Genomic DNA, 19,618 nt, shown 5'->3' on the forward strand with positions numbered 1-19,618 from the left:
TTTTGCCAGAGGGATGAGTCCTCTCTCCTCTTGTGCCTCATGAGGTCACTGGAGTTTCAGTGCCGCTCCGGGGTCAAGTCCCGGTCCGGTTCACGCTGAGACCCACATGTGACCGCGGCCTGTTGTTTCGGGGATCCAGCGGTGCCGGTTCCTTCGAGTGCTGACAAGTCCGGTGGAAAGATCTGGAAACCCAAAAAAAAACAAAAAACCAAAAGACACGGGGGAATGGGAAGCGAGGAAGGGAAAGACGGAGATGACCGAACACAGACGAGAGAAACGGGAGAAGAGAAACATAGAAAGAGAGAAAGATCAAGTTGTTGTCCACATCTTGGTCGTCGATCCAGATTTTAAGCAAGCGTTATACATTTGTTATTTATTTTTTGGGGGCGGGGTTCACATTTATTCTGGTGTTGTACGTTTCTGCCATGTGAGTCAGTGGACGGCTGTGCCAGTAAACGCAGCAATGATGCCTGGATGATCTGCTGGCTGACAGGCCCAGGGTGTTAGCCATGACTTTAAGGTGACCCCAGCAATGATCAAAAACATAAATAAATAAATGAAAAACATTAACAGCTGCAAATCACTTCCAAACTGCAAACGCACCATGAGCTGAACGCAACAGCGGCAGTGACTCCCAAAAGTAAAAATATCCCTTGAAACTGCTTATGTGGAAAATTTTGACTTTTATTGAACAACTTATGGTGGTACAAAGTAGCAAAGTGAAATCTTATATTAGTTTTAAAATTTTGCAAATAAAAATCTGAAATGTGTGCATTCTATGTTTGAATACATAAAAACTCAGTTCAATCTGTTTAAGTATTTTTATTCTCACTATGCATTTAAATCTCCAAAAATTAGAAGATATAAAATAAATGTTGACTATTTTTGTTTCAGAAAGTAAAACTCATATGTAACATTGATTCACTTTACATAAATCAAAAAATATATTAAAAACCTTTATTTCTTGGAAATTAAGTCAAAATTTAGAATCTCAGAGAGTTGGAATAATGTAAAAAACAAAAAAAACAAAAAAAAAGGGAAAATATTCAAAATGGTGTCTCACCCAAAATCAGCTAATCATCTCAAAACGCCTTCAAAGGTTTCCTGAGCCTCTAAACAATCTCAAGTGGTCATTGCTAAAGCAGAGGGTTCTTCACACCGTACTTTATCACGGAAAGTTGTGTGGGAGGAAAAAGTGCAGCAGAAAAAGTTGGGAAAACTGCAGTTTTGAGAGGATTTTCAAGCAAATTCAAGAATTCTGGGAGTGAGACTGGAGTCGAGAGCTGCTGCGCACCGACGTCAATCAGAGGCGTCTTCCCCGGGCTGGAAGAGAAGAAGACCTCAGAAGTCAAAACTCCATTTCTGATGAAAGTAAAGTTTGCATTTCATTTGGAAATCAAGATCCAAATGGAAGAGTGGAGCAGAACAGAGGTCACTTTGCTCCAAGTCCAGAATGAGGTTTCCAGTCGGCCATGATGTAGTTTCACGTCATCCGGTTCTGCTGTATTTTCTGAAGTCCGCAGTCAATGGCGGCTTTTTTTCTGAGGAGCTTCTAGAGCACTTCATGCGTCATTCTGCACTCGGGCTTCATGGAGGGGCAGTAACTCAAGCAAAAGGAGCCCCAACCAAGTACTGAGCAAATAGAGATGAACCTTTCAGAAGTCTGTAATTTCACTCAAAATATCCCTTTTCATTGCCCTTATGTAGTATTAAGATTTTCCGAGACGCTAAGTTTTTGTGGCATATCTGAGCCAAACTTGTGAAACCTAAGAGAAATAATTGATTGAAACATTTCACTGCACAATAAATCTAAGAAAGTATAGATATGTTTCACTTAGTCTGAAAAAAAGGTGACAAAAACAGAAGTTTTTCCACAATATTACCTGTTCCTGTAAATCCAACTGTTTTGTGAATTCCTTAAATTGTTTATTAGAGAATATTACAGCATCAAGAACAACACAGCAGACAGGGCGCCATCAAAGCCATGAAGAAGTTTAAAGCAAGGTTATTTAAAAATAAATAAATAAATAACCCAAGCTTTAAACAGATCGCCAATCCACTCTCTGGTCTGAAACAACTGGAAACTTTCAAATCTCCCCATGGTAACTGGGAAAGAGCTAAGAGGAAAACCATTCGTTGGGCGCAACACATATCTGGTCTTTATGGACCAGCGGTAAGGAGAACCATGTGGTTGAAATGTAACAAAGCATATTATCCTGAACACATCACCCATGTTGTTGTGGTGTTGGCTGAGCGAAGCTGCAGGGTTGGTTTTCTGCGGCACAAAACAGCGAAGCGGGTCGGAAGACGCTAAATGCTTGCTAGCGCTACAATAAATCGGTCTGACTTGAAACCTAAATCCAGCTGGGACTCGGTGGCAAGATGTTACGGCTGGTTTTTGCAGTCGATTTTGACTGAGTCTGGAGCGTTTGCAGAGAAAATTGGGGGAGGAAATTTAAGTATCTGCCGGAGACGTTCCACAAATGACTTGCAGCTGTGGAAAAAAGGTGGTAGTGATAAACAAGCATCCACTCGTTTGGGCTGCATGCATTGGCACGACACACTTTTCAGATCAATTGTTGAGGAAAACTTTGAAAACCAATCCATCTCTTTGCTTTTAAAGAGGCTGTATTGTGCAGAGTCGGCTGTTTTGAGCTTTACATCATGTTGTAATGCTATTCCCTCATCAGAAACTTAGCTGGAGTGTGAGTTTGATTCTTTTATGTGTGTTTGAGAAATAATTTAATCTCCCATGGCAACCATCCCGCTGTGCAAAACACGGAGAGCCGCCTTCGACAACACAGCTCATCCTCAGAGATGCAGTTTCCAAGCTCCTTCAGACTAGCCAGCAGCAATTAGCAACACACTTAGTGTAATTGACCATCCACTACGTATAATGAAGAAGCTCATTAAATGAGCCACGTCTCAGTGCAACGCTGGTAAAAGCGTTGTTGAAGGGTTAATAGAGGAGCCATGTTGTGATGACTTCCTGGAGGCGGAGTTTCAGAAAGAGCAGGAGTTTTTAAAGCAACAGAGGCCCAGTTTCAAGGCATTGAAGTACAAAGTCTAATTTCTTTGGAGTGAATTCTGACATATTTAGCATTTTTATGACAACTGAAGGTAACAGCTGCTTGATTGTGCAATAAAATTAATATAACACTTAAATAAATTAATAACACTTTCCCTTTAACCTCGCAAATACACACGCTGTTGTTTTGCTCTGTCACATTAAATCCCAATAAAATACACTGAAGTTCGTAGTCGCAACTTGACAAATGGTGAAAAAGACTCGAGGGACGTAAATACTTTCGCAAGGTTTGCTAGTTAACCTGTCGAGGGCTTTAGCTGCACCTTACCTGTACAGTAAAACCCAGCCGTTCTTCAGCCTCCCTGTTCCAAACTCCAGAAACTACACTGCTAAAAAAAAAAAAAAAAAAAAAAAACTCTGTAAAGTTCACAATAAAAAAAAAAAGGTGAAATACCAACAGTTTCTGACCGTAATATCCAAAACATTTTATTACCGTAGAAAATACATGGAATTATAATAACTCAATAAACATATATTTCAAGTGAGATGTGGTATTAGACCAGAATCTTTGTGCACTGAGTTTGTCTTGTGTCATCCATCCTGAATGAGAGGTCAAAAAGTACAAATTTGTAAAGGGAAACATGTTTTTTCTCTTTTTTTTTCTAAAAGGGAGAATGGAAGGATGAAGATAAAAAATTCCCTGAAACAACAGGTCTTTCCATCTGAGGTTTTTTTGTCTGGTTGCAGAGGGGATCACACCTGTTTCATCAAAGGTTTAAGAACTTTTGCATTTTCAGTCAGAAACGACCACGCTGCCTGGTTAAATTTCCAGTCTCCATGTGTGCAAGTCAACTAGGTCAGTGGTTCCCAATTCCAGTCCTCAGGGCCCCCTTCACTGCATGTTTTAGGTGTTTCCCTTCTGCCACACACCTGGATTGAATCTTTGGGTGATTAACAGGCAATCATTTGAATCAGCTGTTCTGGTATAGGGGCACATCTAAAACATGCAGGCAGGGGGGCCCTGAGGACTGGAATTGAGAACCACTGAACTAGGTGAAACGAACATTCAAGTGAATGCTGAGTTTACATTACGTTCATGCAGTGCATCATTCTAACTTTTGCTTTGTTTTTGTTTTCCAGCTGCACAGAGGAAACACCTGATTGACAACACGTGAGTCTCGATCTCAACCTGTGACTGGGAAGACCATGTCCATGTTATTTTCTTTATAACTTTCTATGTTGAAATGATGATAAACTACATTTCCTTGTGTGCTGTACTGTCAATTTTATGGTAAGATTTTGGTAAAAACAACTACTAGTAATTTACCATAAAGTTCATTTTTTATTTTTCACAATAAAATGTCAATATATCACACAGTCCTGCAGTGTTATCCACTAATATAGTATGGTGTATGTTTTAAGTTGCATAAAATGTTTACAGTTCTGAATTGCTAAAGGCACGGTCACCAAAATATTATACCGTCATGCCTCAATCAGTATGGCTGATTTTACTAAGGAAAAAAACCACAGCTGCAAGTATTTACAGTAAAATACTGGCAGTTTTGGTCGACAGAACTTTACCGTATTTTCTAAAATAAGATAAAATAATGGCAGCCAGCCAATCTCGGCAACCCCAGCTGCTGTACATCTACAGCGATGTAGATTTTACTAAGTTGTTTTTTTTTTTTGTTTTTGTTTTTTTACAGTGTATAACCTGACATCCTTTCAAAGCTGCTGCTCTGGCCTCAGGTTCCACTCCAACCACACCGGAGAGCGAACAGGCCTCAGCTGACTGCGAGGTTGTGCAAAGATAACGCTTGCCACAACCAGGGGACACATAAAACTGACAGAGGAGTAGCTGAGATAATATATCCATCTCCCCCTGACACACGTGGCCACACGTGCTGCTCACCTCCTCATGATATAGAGCTATAATTGTAGACATTTTGCTGCACCACAGAGCTTTTGTCTGCAAGCCCGCTAGCTGCAGCTCCTCCTCAGCTGAAACAATAATGGGATCAAGCCTTTCCTTTTCTTTCCTCTCCATGCTGGTTTATTATACTATTCTCTTTTATTCTGGCCTTCTCCAAATCCGTCTTCTTTTTATAACTCGCTTGTGTGCCAGACTTGCAGAAATTGAATTCTGCTTCTTATTAGGCTAAACCACAATAACCCTGAACTGTGAATGATCCAGCACATCCCTTCCTACAACAGGAAACACCATCCGCCACTATTGTGCCAACCAACACAGAGACTTTGGCCCTGACGATTAAAAGCCGTCCACGCCGATCAAGTTCAGCGGAACATGGCAGCCGCTTCGACTCTCGACCCGGAGAGGCGGAACGCGGCAGGAGTCGACGAACGCAGTGGAAAATGTAACATCTCGATTGACGTGCGAGTCGAACAGCATCTGAAAAGTGGAAGCAGGACACGAAAAATTAAGAAAGCAGTAAAAAACAAAAAAAAGCGTAGGAAAATTGGAACAATTGAGATTTCACTGTAGGTTCATTGTCGGCAGTGTTTCGTCCTGGTTCACTCAACTGTTATACGGTTTCGCCAGAACTGGACCGAAGGGTCACACGTCTTTCCAATAATTTACAAAGTGGCGCGGCCAAGCCAACAGCGTCTCTCTGTACCGACGCAGCGGGTCGCCTTTTAAATACGGACGCCATGCTGTGCATTAGAAACCGACCATACTGACGTGATTCTATACGGCTTTGATGTCGGTCCAAAACATCCCGGCTCCTCTCGAAGATCTCCGCGGCGAGAGACGATCGGAGCAAAAGGAGAGTCAGTCTGGTGTGCTGAGCAGCAAATTTCACTTTAAAAAACAACACAATGGACTTTGGATAAAACCAACGCAACATGTAGGCTACATATTTCAACGATGAGGTACTGAAGCACGAACAGTTCAAAGTTGACGTTTTTAAATTGACGTTTGAAACAAATTACCTTCCTGAATATTAATGCCTGGAAAGCCAAGGATCTTAAGACATCTTGTTTATGAGCCAATGAAACCGTTACTTAAACAACGCGCATATTTACATTTCAAGCTTACACAGTTGAGCGCAGCTATTAATCACAGCGCTAAAGGGAGATTAATAATCGACGGAGATCCAACAAATCCGTCGTTCTTCAACTTAAGGTTGATGAAATCTCACGACTTGGCGGACTATTATATTCTGCAAGTTATGTTTACATAACAGTACATTACCAGCACATTTACAAAAAAAGGGTTTATTAAAAGAAACATTTGTAATTTGAGAGGACCACAGATTTTAAAAAAACCAACCTAGTTAGAAATAAATAAATGCAACATTGTCACATTTCTTCTACTTTTACTTTTAAGAAGATAACATAATATTGTACCAAGATGTAATGAAGCATATTGATTCAGTAGATTATTATTTTCGTATGTAAAAATATATATAAGTATGTTTGTATGAATGACTGATGTTTAATTGCTTATGCTGCAGCCTTTGACTTTTGAGAGTCAAAATCAATGAAAGATTTTGTTTTTCTTCAAACTACTATTTTTAATTCAAAACTTTTGTTTATGTCAACATGTGACATGTACATTTTCAAACATAAATATAGTAACGTCTTATTAATTTGAATTAAAAAAAAGGGAGATTTCCAAGATGGCTTTCTCCGTCAGTATTTTTACTTTACAGTTTCTGTTTTTCCTGTTCTGTCTGTTATCAGGGCTGAAGGTCAGGCGTGACTCAACATGGAAGAGTTCCTTCCCCCCCTTTGACATTTGGGATGCGGCTTCCCCTCTATAGTCATCATGCGTCTATCGGCAGCGAAGCGAATCCCACATTGCCTCGTCATGCGCAAACTGCTGTGAGAAGTGGCGAGTGCGACCCGTCGGGTGAAAGCGCTTCGACTTTTACGCCGCGTCGATGCAGTCCGTCTACCGTCCGTCTACCGTCCGGAGCCGGATTGTGCAGCAGCTGTGACCTGATTGCTTATACCTGCTACACTTAGCATGTTTTGTGGATGAGATGTCGAGAATGATAAGGGAAAAAAAAAAAAAAAAAAAAAAACTAAATTCAAGAAAACAGAACAGACCCCAAGCAGAGTCAGCTGAGCGGTTCCTGACAATTTTGCTAAATAAAACCCGTAATCATCATTTATAATGTGTGTGCTGCACAATTTGCAAACCTCGCTCGGTGATTGGCTGGTGTCATTAGCTAATTCTGACTTCCAAGAAAGTGTACAGCGGCTTCTCCTGATAATATAATATTTTATAAATCTGTACTGTAAACAAAAACATAAAAAAAAACATTGAATTTGGTACCAGCAGCTTTTCTTCTATTGCATAAATACGGTTATAAATACGGTAAAATCCATATTCATACAATAAAGTTCTGTGGTCGGACGAATGTAATACATTTCTGGCGATCACAGCTGCCTGTATTTTACCGTAAATGCTTTTTCTTTTCTTTTTTTTTAAACAATGTGCTGCATTCACAAAAAGTAAAAAAAAAAAAAAAAAAAAGAACGAAAAAAAAAAATTCCATGTTTTTCTTCAGTTTCTTGAAAATGAAATCAAAGCACAGTGTAACATGTCTAACCAGCAGAGACGAGACCACAGGGGCTTGTCTGAAAGCTGCCGTTCCAGAAAGCTTCTGGGCGTCAGGTGGGATTTTTATAACCAGAACCTTTGCTGCTAATGTGAACTATGAGCAAACAAACACACGGGGTAAAAAACGCCCCAAACATTTATTGCTAGCAAATAATTATTCTAATCTAGATTACATCCTAATGAGGGTGGATGTCAGTGGGTCCGTCCAGGACTCGGTGTCAGTGCAGATGAGTGTGATGCTGCTGGTGTGAACATGCCCACATATGCTTGAGCGAACTTGAACGCAAAGATGGACTCGCACTGATTCTTGCTTATTTCAGGCTTTTGTTTCAGTGACGAATGACAAACAAGGCAGAAGGAAGGTCAAAGGTCAGAATCCCCCAAAATGTGTCGTTTCAAAAGTTTGAGTTGGTAATAAACTCCCTCTGACTCACTTTGAATGTAAACCTTTTACGCACTGATTCGCTGAATCACACCAGCTTGTTTGGATGCTGGATTTGCTACTATACACAGATTGGGGGCTACAATTCTCCCGTGCTCCATACTCATACTATAATTCATTCAGCCGTTACCTCTCGTTCCCCCTGCACCTCTGGCTAATCTCGGTAAATTTGCGCACGATTAAAATAAACACTCATTTCTTCCAAAACGTAATCGCATTTAATCTTTGCGCTACTTCATCGGCGTGACAGAAAGTGGAGAACATTTCCACACATTAAGTCAGCCGCCTGTGAACACGTGGAACACGTGGCATGTAAACGCTCACGTCCTAAAGCCCCTCCTGCTCACAGTCAAGCGACGGGAGCAGTCAGAAGCGAGACGGACGAGGTTGGTCGCTCTGCGCCGGTGGCGCTTCAGCAGATGGAAATGACTGGACATCTGACGGAAATCTTCTGATATGCTTTTGTTACAATCTTGGTACATCTTGAAACCATGTGTCTTTAAAAACTTCCCCCTCTTATAGATACTTTGATTCCAACGCATCAGACTTTGATCTTTTTTATTTTTATTTTTTTAAAAGAGTTTGAATAAATCATCCAAGGCTTGTGAGGGGTTGATTTGTAAGTTGTGACCTTGAGTGGAAAAGGGGAGGTGTGGCCTCCCTTTTTGCAGGCTCTCCTTGCCAAGCGATGAGGACAGTGGTGTCAACTGTAATACCAAGATGCAAATAGATGGTTAAAAAGTCACATTTGAGCCAAAATGGCTATAGTTTACAACAAATGGAGATGATTAAATCTAAAAAAAAATGAAAAACAGGCTAATAAATATCTCAGACAGTGGTATGGAGGCCTTAGATTAAACTGACTTAAGACAAACAGGTTCCAGAAAAAAAACAAAAAACATGTTTCACCTTTTCATTCCTTCACATTTGGCATTGTGGCATACACAGTTTGATCAGCAAGGAATCCATTATTTTATTTTCTGAAAGTGTTCCACAATAACAGAGTCACAATGTTGACATGTCTTACACACTTGGGTCAAGTCAAGTCAATTTAGCTATGAAGCCCATTTGAAAACAAGATCTGACAGGAGGAGTGCCGTATGACTCGTAGGATATCAATTAAAGCAAAAGAACCACATCACAAACAAAATCAATTTGGATGGTTTCAAAAGCCAGGGAGTGAAAATAGTTTTTTAAATGAGTTTTCAAAAATATCAAATGTACGAAATGAAAGGTGCACGGTTTCAGAGAAGTCACTGCAAAAGTCCATTCTTATACATTTATGGAAACAACAAGAAGACTTGCTGGATCACTAATAGATAGATTGATTAGTGATCTGTGGCTCATAGATCGAGGATGCCACTTAAAGATTTAAAAATGAGCATCGCATGTATGCACTACTGCTACCGTTAAAGTAGCAGTATTGCTACTTAAAACTTTCAGCAATGTCCGGCTAGCTGCATCGTTTAATTTATGCTACACCATGCAGACTCTCTGTCTGCTCTGAGGAAGATTTGCCAACTTCCACTGAGGCAAGATGATCTACCTTCTAATGATAGCAACTCATTTCTTGACCACTTATGAACACTCATAGTGCATTGAATTCTAACCCCCAGATGATCCTTAAATTACAAAAAAACAAACAAACCTCCAGTAGCCTACAGGTCACATGTTTTCATTTCCATACGCACTAAATACAGAAAAAATGACAACTATTCTTTAAAAACATGACAAGACTAACCATGTAACATAATAACAAAATGGGAAACAGTGAGACAGCAGATCAACAGTAACGTGACAAAACATGAAATTAATTAAACTAAAAAGAATAAAAACAGAGTCAAACAAATGTCTGTGATTTGAGTCATTCTCTTTTCCCCTGTTGGCCTAATCTTTCGTTCTGTACTTGTTAAGCTGCCTGTCCCCAGTGTGCCATTTGCACTGTTGTCATTAAAGATCAATGCATTAACGATTACATGGCATCATGTAATATTTCCCTTCGTTTGCATGATAAAACTACATGGTGTTTTGCTTTATGTTTTACAATGCAAATTCATTCCAGATTGACCTGATTGTTCCCAGATGTTCCGTTTCTTTTTTCAGATAATAAAACAAGCCAGAGTTGTTTGAGTTGTGCAAGATATAATAATAATAATTTTAAAAAATGGGGTAGAATATAATATTTCAGAGGCTATCATAGGTTTGTTTATGAGTTGAGAGGATATACTGACCTCTGAATTTAAAATGCTGCAAAAAAGTCATTAGGAAAGCATTGAGTATTCATATTAACAAGGGAAAAGCACTATCGATGGTTCTCACAAGAAGATTTGATCCAATACTTGCTATTGGACAAAAAACTGGAACACAACTGTTTGTGAAAGCAGGCCAGTAAACAGAGAACTGTGGGAACAAAGGAGAGAATGGATGTCAAGGGCATTGACTGGCAATCTGGACCATCTGTCTACACAACACTTAGAAAATAAAATGATTAAACCTTAAAAATCCATCCATAAACTTTTTCATGTCTTTGGCGTCTACTGGCACTTAGTGAGAGCTGTTATCATTGTTTGGATAACAAAAATAACTCTCTGTATGTAAATTAAGAGTGAAACCTTAAGGCAACCCCACCTTATTTTCTTTTTTTATATATACAAAAGCTGTTCATCATTACTTGTTTCTTCAGAAAGTCTTGCTTTCTCTCACCCTTTCGGAGCCAGAAGGTAGTTTCCTTTTAAATGGCTTCTTAATCACCACACATTGGTACAAAAAAAAATAAAAAAATAAATTTAAAAATTTAAAAAACTTAAATGGAGATGTTTCATCACAATGACAAACTCCGGAAACCAAAACTTTATCATCACATAAACCTGGAACTTTTATTAGTCTTAAAAACATCCAGGCAACGCTGATCAAGCTAATAGAGAGACGATTTCTCACTATTAGCTACTTTAAAAGTGACTTGTTAAGATAGACGAGGTTTAATACATACATTAGTGAAGATGAAGCAGAGGGGCGTTGGTGCTTGTCCCGTCTTGTTGAAAGGTTTACATTCCCATCATTCACGACCTGGTTAGATATGCAGATGGACTCATTTGGCTCTCAGAATGACAATGTACACAGCAAATGATGTATGGTTTTGTAATGTGTAGTATAGTATTGTATTGTATTGTATTGTGTTGCAAAAAATGGGGAAAAACCTGCCTACAGATGTAAATCTCTTGAATATCTGCAGTATGTCGAAGCCTTTTTAACATTCTTATTTATTGATTTATTTACTGATCATTTTCTCGTTGTCTCTCTAACTAATTGTCTGATCAGTCTTTTTCTGTTGGTCCAAACTTAGGACAAAAAACAGGGACTCGGCATTCAATTAGTGACAAAAAACAAGGAGTAGTTAAATGTGCTGCTTTATCCCATTAATCCATGTTATTGCATGAAGAAACTGCACATTTTTAATGGTTGTTACATCTTTATATGGATAACTGATGGGTAACTCCAGTCCTCCAGGTCCAGTGTCCTACAACTCTACACACCTCTATCAAACAGTTGAACTTCCTCTTTGTTTTTCTCAGGTGTGTTGAAGCAAAGACTCAAAAGTTGCAGGGCACCTGACCTTGAAGACTGGGCAGGTACTAGTCTCACATGTATAATTTTAATTGTTCATCTGATGTCAGGAGTTCTGGTCAAGAAGGGAAACTTGAACAGTTTCTATGAAGGGATTCCAGGTTATCCTTAAATTGGAATGGAGATGTAATCCCTTGTTGGGATTCTCTACTTTCACTGGAGTCTGATTTCCACTCAACATGTAAAAAAAACAACATCTACAACCTTGTAAGGATTAGGCCTCACTTACCGTTTTATTCCTTGGACAAAAGCCACATGGCCCGACTTGTATCAAAGATTCAGCAATCATGAAGGACTGCAGTAAGATTTTTCATAATCTTAAAGACGAGGATGACAGTGTTGCTTCGCCTCACCTGTGGTGAGGAAAAGCACCTGAGATTATCAGCCTCCCATGAGTCTGATAACCTCAACAGCCTTCAGCATTTCAAAGGAATCTCTTCCACACCAAAAGACAAGTTTTTACTACTTCCACAATTTTTCCCAAGGTAGTAGATTCCCCTGAGTCGTCAGATTTTGTCTCCTCCAATGATGGACATATTATCCATATTATGGAAGATCCCAGAGAACCCCTTTCACCTCTCATTAACATCCTCGGTTGCAGGTCTGCATTCCTCTGTCCAAACCCAACACAGCATAGGAAAGGCCCTGTGTTCCCCGTCTACAGCTGTCAAATGGTTTGCCAGAGCTTTCTTGAACAAATCCTTCTCCACGGCCTTCCTGCGTTAGCCCCAACACAAGCCGTTAGCACGGCCAATCTTTTGGTCGCTGTGTCCTACGTCAAATCTCTAAGAAAACCCCATCAAAGGGTTCTTCACCCCTAAAACCTAATCCTACAACTGAACCTACACAGCACGGCTTGAACCCAGGAAGAAAAGGCAGCAGAGTAAACGCAGCAGTGGGTTTTCTTGTTTGTTGAGACGGGTCAGTATCAGTGGATACCCGATCTTTTCCATAAGCTGACTGAGGATTTGATGGGTGAAGTGTGAATCTATAAACAGCTTAGCAGACGGTCTGCCTGGGCTCTAAGGAGAGGATGTTAAGAGTCTGGCTGTGAACTGGGCCTGATGGACAAATCTGACTCTGGTGTACCAAGCATGCAAAACACTGCCAGATGAATACTTTTCAAACGAGAGCACAAAGAGAGTTCATTCTCTGTCAAGGCCAACACTGTTTTTCATTGTCATGACAGGCAGAAGAGCCAGTGAGCAAGGCACGTTTTGTTCCCTATTTGAGAAATCCTCTTTCCGAAGAGGTTGACATAACCTGGCTTGAGTAATCTTGCTAATAAAAAAGGAATTCTTATAAATGTCAGTAATGATAAACAGTGCAGTGAAACAGTATTTGACCCCTAGCAGATTTATTTGTAGTATATATATATATATATATATATATATATTTTGCTTTATTTGAAACTGAAATGTTTCACATCCATCCATCCCTCCATGTTCTTACACCCTTGTCCCTGGTGGGGACGCCGGTGTCTATCTCCAGCAAACGTTTCAGGCGAGAGGCGGGGTTCACCCTGGACAGGTCGGCAGTCCACTGCAGATGTTTCACATCATCAAACTATTTTAAATAAAAGTCATAGATAACCAGGGGAGATACAAAATTATTGTCAAGGGGAAAAATCCCCCAACCCAAAACCAACCCAGTCATGCATGAAAAATTGATTCGGTTAAAGCATAAAACTCCCGCAATCAACTACAACGTTTTGTTCACTTGCACTAACCAGATGTAGCTGTCAATATTTTAAGGAGTGCAGAATCAAGACAACTTTAATTAAATCTGTCTGAAACCATGAAGTAGGCTTAAATATGATCATAACACAAGAATAAGAAAGAATCTGGACCGACGTGGAATCTGTGAGAGTTTCAAGGCCAACATGACTAAAAATAACACAAAGACTTGTCTCACATATTAAGACTAATGTTTTATTGACCTCTAACACTTATTTGTAACAACACTTGAGACTGACAAGTAAAAGGTTTACAATTCTGGAAGTAAAATTACCTCTAACATCATGGGTGGCTCTAGACAGGGGTCAACTGGGGCTAGTGCCCCTGTAGGACTGGTCCTGGTCTGTTATTGGCCCCTGTACTGAAGAAATGGACTGCAAAAAACAAACAAAACAAAAAAATCAAAATTTTTTGGTCTAGTTCATAGTGTAAATATCTTAGTACTCTAGAAATGAGACAAAACTAACTCATAAGTAAGTTTTAAGCAAGATATAAGAGCTTATTTGAAATAAATAATACTAAAGAAAAAAAGCTTGCTCCATTGTCAGATGTTTCCACTTATAACGTGGGAGATTATTTCAGTTGTTATCAGGGAAATAATCTGCTGGTGGAGTAGTTTTTCATCAATAAGCTCCTAAATGTTACTTTTAAGTTAGTTTTGTCTCATTTCAAGCATAAGATATTTTCTCTAGAACTTTGACCAAAATTACTTGGTAAAACAAAATGTGTGTTTTTGCAGAGTAAAATTGAATTGAATGACATGACCTGGCACAGAAACAATAGCTGATTGGTCTGCTGTTTGTGTTTGTCTGATATTAAAATGTTTTAATAGTATTTTTCAGTAGAGTTCTGAAACAGAATAAATTGGTAAGGAGCAATGTGCTTTGTGGTTTTTTCTTTTTTGTTTTTGTTTTTGTTTTGTTTTACCACACAGAATGTCACAATATAACAGAGGGAAACATTACATTTTAAGCTTCAGCTAATGAATAAACTTTTTAAAAAATGACACAATGAGAGCTCGACCAACCTGAGAGCCGTCTCATCTTTTAGCAGAAATAGGAAGCGTTCAATTCCACACTGTCTCATGCCGCGCCTGACTTTTACAATCGTTTTGCGCACATTTCTTCCATCGAGCTTCCCAGAAAATATGAAAACCCTTCAAGAAATGGAACAAGTCAACAGGAAGACGAGTTTTTTTTTCTTCTTCTTCTTTTTTTTCCAGAAATCCCCAAACTCACAAGAATATTCATTGTTTATGTGTGTCCGGTCTGGTTAACGCACCAAGTGTGGAAAAGGGATCAGTGATGAGTCAGTGCTGAACTTTAATGACCTACATGTAATTTGGAACAGTTGAACCACTTTTGACATTCTGATTCATTGGTGCCTGTAATTGAAGGAGCAGAAAAAGACAACTCATGTTTGAATGAACACATGCTGTCCTGCACAGGCAGCACACAAGCGCTCTGAAGGGAACGTAGGGAGAGGGGAATGTTCTTCTGGAAAACTGTGAAAGTGGATTTGAATTACGACGTGTGACATGGATAGACTCACTTGCACTGGTCGGCATCAGCCGTGGCGAAATATTCGCGAACCCGTGAGAGTCGGACGCATTAACGTACTCTGTGGCTACATTCACACACACTGAGAAAATGAGATCGAAATCTGATTTGTTTTTCTTTTTTTGCCCATATGTGACCCATGTTTGACTTTTTCACTGCAGTCTGAGTGGCCCAATGCCAATCTTTTCTCTGCACAAAAAAAAAAATATCTGATTGATGCCACTCCCATAAATCCAGTACGCATCTGGCTGTTTTCAAAGCATCTGCAGTCTGAAAGGTCACGTCGCATTTCGTCCGACTTTTACGTCTTTGATGTGAGGTGTGTGATGACTTGTATTGTGGTGATTTGGTCAGATCCAGTTGCACCTGACAGGCGGGCGTGACAGCCATAAAGGTAGCTCCTCCACTGTGCCCCAGGTCTCTTGTTTCTGTCTCTCTCTCTCTGCTTTTCAGGCAAGCTTGGCAACGGTTGAACAAATTAGATAGTTCCTAAACAAACAAACCTCGGAGAGTTTCCAGGAAACGCTAAACTTTTGTTTGTAACCCTTGGAAACCAGTTCATAAGCTTGTAAAACTGATGCTTCTTATCTCTTTGACAAAACCTGACAAGTTTTAATTAAGTTCAAGATATCTTAGATTGTAATTACGGATGTGTCCCGTCAAATGACGGATCCAGTGACGTCATTTAAGATATCTTGAAAGGAATTTTGACTCGTAAAAAATTTTATTGAAGATATCTCGAATTATTACTACTAGTCAGAACGAAAATACAGATATCTTAAATTACCATTCGGGATAGTCAAACTGTAATTTTGTCTAGTCAAAATGCACTTTTAGATATCTAGAACGTAATTACGGATAGTAAGACGAAACTGAATTTATGTTCAAACGGCTTGCCATACTGTTCCTAATTCTATCCTCTTGCTAATTAGGCGTCAGTTCGGCCATGCAAGGCCGGCGGCAGCGCGTGGAGCTCGCTCGGGATGTCGTGCGGCCTCGCAGCGGGCGTCGTCGCTCTCCAGACTTGTCGGCTGGCCTGAACAGACGCCGCACACAGCCGCAAACACGACGAGGCCCAAGGCTGGCCGCTTGACGTCAGTCTCTGCTTCGTCCCTCTGCTGCTTGGAGACATGGTCACGTGAATCCGCTCGCACTTGCGCAAACACTGACGCTAAAGCGGGTATGCATATTTACAACACTCTCCAGCCTTTTCTTTTGCATGAGAACATCGCTCTTCTCTTTGTGATTTGATAATGTGATGGAGCGTGTTGCTATAGAAATCAGCGGACTGCTGCAACAGTTTAGGAGCTGAAGTAGAATTTAAAGCCATACTCATTAAAGAGTTCATTAATTGACTTGAGGTAAACATGATGGCGTTCAGTATTAGTTAAAGCTTCCAAACTGGAGTTTTGCTTAAAGACAAGTTTATTCATAGAGCACATTTCAGCAGCAAGGCGGTAAAAGTCTTCAAACAAAAAAACATACAGTCATCAATTCTGAAATGAGAAAAAAACATTACATTTTGTCAAATATCATCACAATCATCCAGCAAGTATGCATCAAATACGTTGATCAATGTTTCTGTAACAACTTGAGCTGGTATACCGGCTTTGATAAGTAACAAAACAGCAATAAAATTATTAAAAAGACTAACAAATCCAAGATTTACACTACTACCACTAATAAATCTACTGTTAGTAATAGTAATATTAATAATAATAATAATAAATTTTCTTTCATATTTGGAACAAATAAAAAAGTACAGCCACAATTTGGACAATTAAAACCAGGAATAACATTTTCTGAGACAGGGTTCAGAGTTTGGGACTGAACACCACTGTGGGTATATCTGAAAGGTGTGGAGGGTCTCTAGAAAATGAACAATTAATATTTCTACATGGGGTAAAAGTTTGTCAATGGATTTTTTTTTTTGGTGTAAACTATTCAGAAGCTAGGGACAAAAAACTAAAGAACAGAACAGGCGCCAACAAGTATGTATTTTTAGTGTTGTGCTGCAAAAATATGAGATTTTCTGGTCTTAATTTCTTCTTCAGCCAAAAAGAGAGGAAGGAATTACTTAATCAGCTTTGACAGACAGGCACTGTTATGTCTCATGTCTCCAGCATAAAAGAAGACTGATAAATTTTTTTCTGAAAAGACACTGGAGGTGAAGGAAATAAATTATAAAAGCAAGTGGCCCCAGGAATCATCCCTGGGAAAACGGTCACCTGTAACCATTAGGGACATTTATAAGCTGGAGAAATAGGTTATTTTTAATCAGCACACATTTTTCGCCTCATATTTTGAAAACAGTTGATGACTGACTGAACTGAAGGGACTACTGATGTTTCCAAAGAGGTCAACAGGACAGGTCAAAGTATCACATGGTGAGCGATGAGACAAGATTGCGACATATCACAAAAGTACCATGCCTGGTGACGAAGCAGCAGAACGCTGTGATTTCAGCATACGTAATATTCTCAAAATATCAGTGCAAAAGAGACTCTGATCATTTACTTTGCACAGGCCAGTAATAAAAATGTTACCATTTCTATTAGAACAGACAACATCTTGGTACAAACCCAATGCAACATTCCAGATGAAGGCCCTCAGCTGTCCAGCATGCAGATGGGAGTGTTATGGTTTGAGAATATTTTTTACTGTAGCGGGGCATAGCCGGCTGATTTTCTTTTTGTTTTACACGAGTCTAGTTTAGAGCAGTGTTTACGAAGCTCCATCTCAAGAAACTCCGTAACTCTAATAACCGGTTTCCCCCTTTTCAGCATCACACCACAAGCCGTTAAGTACACCTGCATAACTTTTGTCTGGTTGAGTTCAATTGCAAAATGCTTCGAAGCCGTTTAGTGTCTTATGTCATGTGAATCAGTGTTTCCCAACCCCGGTGCTCAAGGCACACTGTCCGACATGTTTTAGAGGTTTTCCCTGCTTTAATGTGCCTGATTCAACTGAATGCAGTTCAACAAACGCCTGTTAATCAGTCATCACTTGAAATTAGCTGGACTGAAGCAAGGAAATACCTAAAACATGCAGGGCAGTGAGCCTTGAGGACCAGGGTTGGGAAACATAACAGCTTCCAGGCTCACGTGGAACTCTAATCATTTTGAGATGTTAGATGTTGGATTATGTTTTTCTTCTTTTCTTTCCCCCCACCAGAAATACTTAAGTTACTTTCAGGCAATCCTCCTTCTCCTGTTTTTTGTTGTTTATACAATAGAGCTGATAGGTTTTGAAAGCAAAACAGCGATACACAAAGCTAGCCATTATAATTGCACACACCATCAGTCAAATCTCACTCGCTGAGAAACAAACCCCTGTTCTCCGAGAAGCATGGCAACCAGATGAGCGGTCTGTATGGCTCCCATTTGTTTCCGTGCGCGGTGACGGGCAGCATATCTCGCTCTTTTCGTGAACCGGGAATCTCTTCCTCTGGTTAGTCTGTATATCAGATACCATGAAAGGAAGTGTGCACAACCCACCGCTCTTCTCATCAACAAAACTCTGGTCGATAAAACCACAATCCCAAAGGCCTGTCGGTGTTACTTTTGTAAAAGAAAAAAAAAATGCAAAGGGAATAAAACAGGAACAGATAGCGTCCGACAAGCCAGAAACATTTTGTTGCAATTGGCCTATGCCAAATGAAATGCTGTAAAGAACATGTTAACGTTCCTCATCCATCCATCCATTTTCTTACACCCTTATCCCTAGTGGGATCAGGAGGGTTGCTGGTGCCTATCTCCAGCAAACGTTCCGGGCAAGAAGTGGGTTCACCCTGGAAAGGTCGCCAGTCTGTCGGCAGTCAACACAGAGACACACAGGACCCACAACCATACACACACACACACACACACACCTAGAGAGAATTTAGAAAGACCAATTAACCTGACAGTTATTTGTTTGGACTGTGGGAGGAAGCCGGAGAACCCAGAGAGAACCCACGGATGCACAGGGAGAACAAAGACCGCGGGCCGGGAATCAAACCCAGGACCTTCTTGCTGCAAGGCAACAGTGCTACCAACTGCGCCACTGTGTTCCTCGCATACCTCTAGTCAAAAGTAAAATAAGATGCCAGAGGATGCAGCGAGGGAAAGAAAAAAACGTCCCCAGATGTTTTTCATGAAGTGTAAAGGATTGGCTGCATCATGTGACTATTTTGGTGCTCATGTTTAGGCCAAGGATGATAAAGGTTTTCTGTCATCCTCGCTGGACTCCGACACAGATGTCAGCTGTGCAAACAAAATAACGACATGCTTATTAAGGTGCTGGTTCCATGTTGTCAGCGGCATACTGCTCAGACTACCAGCAACCTGACAATGAGCTACGTAACTATACAGGACATGTAGTTTTCATCTGGCAGCATATTCTCCTTTTTTTTTTTTTTTAGGGTTCTGTGTTTGTATAGTTTTGGAAGTGATAAAGCCTGAGTCCTCAGCTGCTTCTTTAAATTCACCAAGGCAGCGAGAGAAAAGTGAGCGCAACTCCATATTTCTTCCTGACCTGTAACGTGACATCTTGGATGTTGCGGGAAAACAGGGAGTCCCACTGGTTTCCTGTCATGAACCCCTTCAAGTGTCCCTCAGCCTCTCTTTAAGGTGAAGAAAATGGCTCAATGTACTGGAC

At 40.1% G+C, this 19,618-nt stretch overlaps 1 long non-coding RNA gene across 3 annotated transcripts; it reads left to right on the forward strand.

Annotated features, from left to right (window-relative positions):
• The first annotated feature begins 4,038 nt into the window (after positions 1-4,038).
• Positions 4,039-7,167, forward strand: LOC122831754. Of its 3 annotated transcripts, none has more exons than XR_006370759.1 (4): positions 4,039-4,081; positions 4,169-4,199; positions 4,735-5,920; positions 6,734-7,167. It is a non-coding gene; the product is annotated as an uncharacterized LOC122831754 (long non-coding RNA). The 3 variants fall into 3 exon arrangements; XR_006370757.1 differs by having other exon boundaries at positions 4,735-4,827; XR_006370758.1 differs by having other exon boundaries at positions 4,735-7,167.
• Positions 7,168-19,618: the final 12,451 nt, after the last annotated feature.

The sequence above is a fragment of the Gambusia affinis genome, linkage group LG05 (genome assembly GCF_019740435.1).
Source record: "Gambusia affinis linkage group LG05, SWU_Gaff_1.0, whole genome shotgun sequence".
NCBI classification, from domain to species: Eukaryota; Metazoa; Chordata; class Actinopteri; order Cyprinodontiformes; family Poeciliidae; genus Gambusia; species Gambusia affinis.